Below are 6,000 nucleotides of genomic sequence, written 5' to 3' on the forward strand. Positions count from 1 at the left end.
TTTTACATATAATTAGAAAATTGTCTTGTATGCTATGTACTTTGAAATACATACTAGGAAAAATAGAGGCACTGCTCCAATTCCATTATTTTTATTTGCAATGGCCCTATTCAAAGAACTCAATCATTTTATCGACTATTGTTCTGCACAGTACAACAGCTCATATGCAGTACCTCAGCAGTACCTTTTCCAACTGAACACTTTCTTACAATGATTGTATGAACCTGTCTCCTAGCTCAAGTCAACTTAATTGGACTGAGGGAAAAGTTCACATTTCAACCAGACATGAATTCTACACATTTGTATTATTTATGTTGCCGTATAATAAATTCCCTTTGATAGAACCAATCAATGAGCACTTTCTAGCAGAGAAAATAGACTACGAAATAGCCTTGAAGGAGCAAGAAAACAGGCAAGTTGTAAATTGTATTAAGTTGCATCTCAACTGTTATGTGCTTTTGTATTTTCTTGGCCTTGTAGCATTTGTTTATTCTCGCTTTGTTTCAATTTTTCAGATTTTGTCAGAGTTGGTGACAAGGACGCAGAGCCGGGAGGCACACCTTTGGACGATTGATTTTCTGGCCGTCTTAAGCCTGTGGGCTAGTTTTTTTTATTGCAGGCCTTGCACTGTGTACTTCACTTCAAACCCATTTGCTTAGCCAAAGTATTCCAAAAATACATATTTTGTTGTTGCCTCATTTTGTTTCGTATCATGGTGTCTTATCCTCCTCTTCTAAATTCATTCATTCATTTTCTACGGCTTTTTCCTCACAAGGGTCGCGGGGGTGCTGGAGCCTATCCCAGCTGTCTTTGGGCGAGAGGCGGGGTACACCCTGGACTGGTCGCCAGCCAATCACAGGGCACATATAGACAAACAACCATTCACACTCACATTCATACCTATGGACAATTTGGAGTCACCAATTAACCTAGCATGTTTTTGGAATGTGGGAGGAAACCGGAGTACCCGGAGAAAACCCACGCATGCACGGGAGAACATGCAAACTCCACACAGAGATAGCTGAGGGTGGAATTGAACCCTGGTCTCCTAGCTGTGAGGTCTGCGCGCTAACCACTCGACCGCCGTGCCGCCCCCTCTTCTAAATTTCTCCACCAAATTTTTTTAGTATTATTTTTATTGTAATTCGGATCTTTTTTGGTACCTTTTTTTCCTACTCCTTCATTTTTCATCCGATTCAAAGCAAAAACAAATAACAGTGCTCCAACATGGGGGGGAAGCGATCACCTGAATTAAATGCACGATGGCAAATTAGAGGCAAGTGCGTGTAACTCCAAAGGCTGGAACAAACAGAATGGAAGAACATAGGAAGTGCCTACAAAGTGAGAGCATGGAAACTGGAACTAAGACACAAGAATGGAAAGTAAACAAACTGTCACACAGGCGATGACGCAGATCGTGACAGAAAAAAAATCATTTCCCACACCGTTAGGGTTGAAGACAATCGGGTCAGCGGGGCCCTGCCAACAAGGTGTCCTTTACTTATTTTTCAGGGAGTTGCCAACCCTATCTGTGATGTAAATACGCAGTGTTTGCTACAATCCTACTATCCTGAAATCTTCAGCCCAGCTGCAGTCAGCTACATAAATCATTTTCCACTTTTGATTAATGAGAGCTTTAATGCTACATTTAATGCTATATACAAGGGATGTCGTGAGACACCCAACTCAAAAAAACAAAACAGAAGTTGGATCCATGAGACGGGATGAGATTTTAACCAAACAATGCAGCTGCATTTTGAAATGTTCATTGTCACACAAATTGATGGCAAATAATATTATTGTCAACATATTTTGAGACGGCTGTACGGCGGTCGAGTGGTTAGCATGCAGACCTCACAGCTAGGAGAGCAGGGTTCAATCCCACCGGGTAATCTTGCGGTACTCCGGTTTCCTCCAACATTCCAAAAACATGCTAGGTTAATTGGCCACTCCAAATTGTCCATAGGTATGAATGTGAGTGTGAATGGTTGTTTGTCTATATGTGCCCTGTGATTGGCTGGCCACCAGTCCAGGGTGTACCCCGCCTCTCGCCCGAAGACAGCTGGGATAGGCTTCAGCTCCCCTGCGACCCTCGTGAGGAAAAGCAATAGAAAATGAATAAATGAATATTTTGAGACCAAATAAATGACTGTAAAAACATTTAAAAATCTTAATACTAAATAGGATATAATGATGCAATGTTTACCTTAATATGTAATCTTTCACTCTGTAAAGCTGCAGAACAGGTCTATATTTCCATAGAAATATAGACCAATATAGGCAATTCCTACTGTCTGTCAAACATTTGCAGCATTTTTTGAAATTCTGGCTTTTCAATGGGGGTGTCAGCATTAATATTTCCAGCTTGTAGTTGAATGCCAGCCCAATGTTTTTATCTTCTATCTACTTGTCTTTGTCTATTTAAGTCCCGACTGTCCAGTTGTCCTGAAATATTTAGAAGAAAAAAAATTATCCATATATTTTAAAAATAAACCCTGTATTTTTATTAGCTATTCGTATCAACATTTGAGCTTTTTATAGTTGCAGCATGCCTTTCTGCTGTATTTTTCTTCACTTTTGCTGTGTTTTTGTTTGTTTCTGCAATGAGCCACGTTCTGCAGATTACCCTGGGGCCACCCATGTGTAGAACGGGGTTGCACAACAATACTTTTGTACAACCAGAGGTGCAGCTCCACTCCCGTTCACCTGTGCATTATATATTTCACCTTTTTTTGACTGCTTGTATTTAATTTAATGGAAAAAATGCATGACACAAGAAATACTTCCTGGCTTTCACTTTTAGTGCACATCCCTACTCGTTAAAAATAGCGAGCAGATGCTAAATTGTCCACACAGATCTCATCTATGTATGAGATGAGGCATGAAGCAGAAGTGGTGATCGCTGGTGCTTGTAAACTTCAAGGGGACTTAAAAATGTTCCACTTTTCTGACCTATAAATGTAGTTAGAATGTTGTATTCATTTGTTCAACGATGCCAAAGTTTCAGATAAAGCGATTTGAGCCCTGAAAGTAGTTTGGGATGGCTTGGAAAGCTCAGTTTCAGATTGTGAGAACTCACCTGCTCAATACTGCTGGTGACTTCCTTATATGGGCATGCCTGTGTACAAGCTGTACAAGCTGTTAGCTGTACAAGATGAGTGGGACCAATCACAGCGGAGTGGGTGTGCCCGGAGACAGGCCGTGGGTGGAATACATTTTTAAAAATTGGAAATCCAAGGGGGCGGCACGGTGGTTTAGTGGTTAGCGCGCATACCTCAGGGCTAGGAAACCAGGGTTCAATTCCACCCTCGGCCATCTCTGTGTGGAGTTTACATGTTCTTCCCGTGCATGCGTGGGTTTTCTCCGGGTACTCCGGTTTCCTCCCACATTCCAAAAACATGCTAGGTTAATTGGTGACTCCAAATTGTCCATAGGTATGAATGTGAGTGTGAATGGTTGTTTGTCTATATGTGCTCTGTGATTGGCTGGCGACCAGTCCAGGGTGTACCCCGCCTCTCGCCCAAAGACAGCTAGGATAGGCTCCAGCACCCCCCACGACCCTCGTGAGGATAAGCGGTAGAAAATGAATTGAATGAATGAATGGAAATCCAAGGAAATGCAGCTGGAATAGGTTGCAGATTCTGGGAGATCTAGAAAGCTTTCTGTGCAGGTGATATTCTGTGCAGTGCAGTTCTGTGCAGAGAAAGAAGAAGAAGAGGTGTGAGTAGTGTGTTTTCAGTAAAAACATAAAAATACATAAAAATGTCTAATTAATCCATGTGATCGATATTGGCTGATTTCACTCCTGGATGATCAGAATCTGCAGCATCTATAATAAAAACACAACACAGCAGAGATCAAGTGATTAACAGTCAGCAACCATTTTTCCCTTTTCTCTCTCCTTTGTTTTTCCATGGAAAGCAAAATGCAACAAAAACAGTGAGATTATGTATATATATCTGCAGTCACGTGCAAATATTTGTTGTACTTGATGAAATCTTGAGCCTGCAAAGTTGTGTATGCGAAAGCCACTGTTAAGCCTCAATATGACACTCTGTTATGTGTGCCGTAGCGTCGAAGGATCCAGCCTCCGAGTAGCATGTTGTGGGACTGCATGCGGTCCTCAAACATTCTCTTTTATTATCCTTTGCAAATAAAACATTGTGTTGGGTTGCTTTGTGAGTCGCTCGCGCTCCTCTGTGCTCTTACCATCTGATGATGCATGCAATTATGGTTTGTCCTGTTAAAGCATTTTTTTAGGCAATGCAACAAATTTGGTTTACCTCATAATAATTAATACGCTTAATATTATTGGCTTTTCAAATATCTGTTTTTGGTATAGGCGGCACGGCGGTCTAGTGGTTAGCGCGCAGACCTCACAGCTAAGGAGACCAGGGTTCAATTCCACCCTCGGCCATCTCTGTGTGGAGTTTGCATGTTCGCCCCGTGCATGCGTGGGTTTTCTCCGGGTACTCCGGTTTCCTCCCACATTCCAAAAACATGCTAGGTTAATTGGTGACTCCAAATTGTCCATAGGTATGAATGTGCGTGTGAATGGTTGTTTGTCTATATGTGCCCTGTGATTGGCTGGCAACCAGTCCAGGGTGTAGCCCACCTCTCGCCCAAAGACAGCTGGCATAGGCTCCAGCACCCCCGCGACCCTGAATGAATGTTTTTGGTATTATTGATGTCATTTGTAGTAACATTTAATAAAAAAATATTACCCAACCTCAATTTCTTGACAATAGTGGATAAACAGACGATGTTTACTTCCACTATCCCAGCAGTAAACACTGCGAAACTGGTGAAGCAAATGGCGGCATCGCCAAATGATACGACGGCAGAGAAAATAACGCCAAGCATTTTGTGAGGTCTGATTTTATTGGTTAGGCATTTTTGTACATACATTTTGCAAATGTATTATTCTTTTGAACTATATTGTTTTGAGAAGCCAAACTCTTTACTTAACTGTCCCCAGCAATTAGCTGGAACTACTTTCCTCAGCACTGAAACCCAGAACTCAGCTCAGGACACGACTTCGAGAGCGAGTCGCTGTCAACGGACTTCACTGTATTTTATTCTCAAGTCTTCTTCTTCTTCTCCCTTCATGGTGCCTGTCTGTTACCGGACTCACTCGGACTTTCCACACTGCTAACACTCAGCTGAACAGAAGTAGCTGACGTCTCACAGGGCATCTGTGACAAGTTAGATACCCTATTCCATTTCATATCACATTTTCTGAATAACTTATTTCTTTATTTTTATACATTCATTCATTCATTTTCTACCGCTTTTTCCTAACGAGGGTCGCGGGGGTGCTGGAGCCTATCCCAGCTGTCTTTGGGCGAGAGGCGGGGTACACCCTGGACTGGTCGCCGGCCAATCACAGGACACATATAGACAAACAACCATTCACACTCACATTCATACCTATGGACAATTTGGAGTCGCCAATTAACCTAACATGTTTTTGGAATGTGGGAGGAAACCGGAGTACCCGGAGAAAACCCACGCATGCACGGGGAGAACATGCAAACTCCACACAGAGATGGCCGAGGGTGGAATTGAACCCTGGTCTCCTCGCTGTGAGGTCTGCGCGCTAACCACTAGACCGCCGTGCCGCCTATTTTTATACATTTAGCTGTTTATATGCTTAATTTATTACAAGAATATGTAAAATATGCTTAAATATGCATATTTTTAAACTAATGTTGTCGGTCGCAGGTGTGGCCATTGTAAGGTAGATGAATTACCTCAGTGGAAATGCAGGTAGAACAGCAAATTAAGTATAGTGTTCCATTGCAGATAGCGTCTCTTTATTTAACAAACACAAAAGTCATGTACAAAATAAGTATCTGTCAAGCCATTCCAGTTATTTGCATTTCTATCCTTAATAATTTATCACTTTAATAGCACAGTTCACATTTTTACATTTTTGACGAACACAACTATATTTGGCACAAATGACCAATAATTGTATTTTGTCACGGTTCGTCATGC

The 6,000-nt window shown here is 41.9% G+C and overlaps 1 long non-coding RNA gene across 1 annotated transcript in view; it reads left to right on the forward strand.

Moving 5' to 3' along the window:
* The window catches only part of LOC144901593 (uncharacterized), a 137,791-nt gene extending 137,096 nt beyond the window's left edge, over positions 1-695 (forward strand). The window contains exon 4 of the long non-coding RNA XR_013629647.1: positions 516-695. This is a non-coding gene — a long non-coding RNA (uncharacterized LOC144901593). The remainder of the gene's footprint in view (positions 1-515) is intronic.
* The last annotated feature ends 5,305 nt before the right edge of the window (positions 696-6,000 follow it).

The sequence above is a fragment of the Doryrhamphus excisus genome, linkage group LG13 (genome assembly GCF_037039965.1).
Source record: "Doryrhamphus excisus strain RoL-2023G ecotype Guam linkage group LG13, RoL_Dexc_Guam_v1.1, whole genome shotgun sequence".
In the NCBI taxonomy this organism is placed as follows: Eukaryota; Metazoa; Chordata; class Actinopteri; order Syngnathiformes; family Syngnathidae; genus Doryrhamphus; species Doryrhamphus excisus.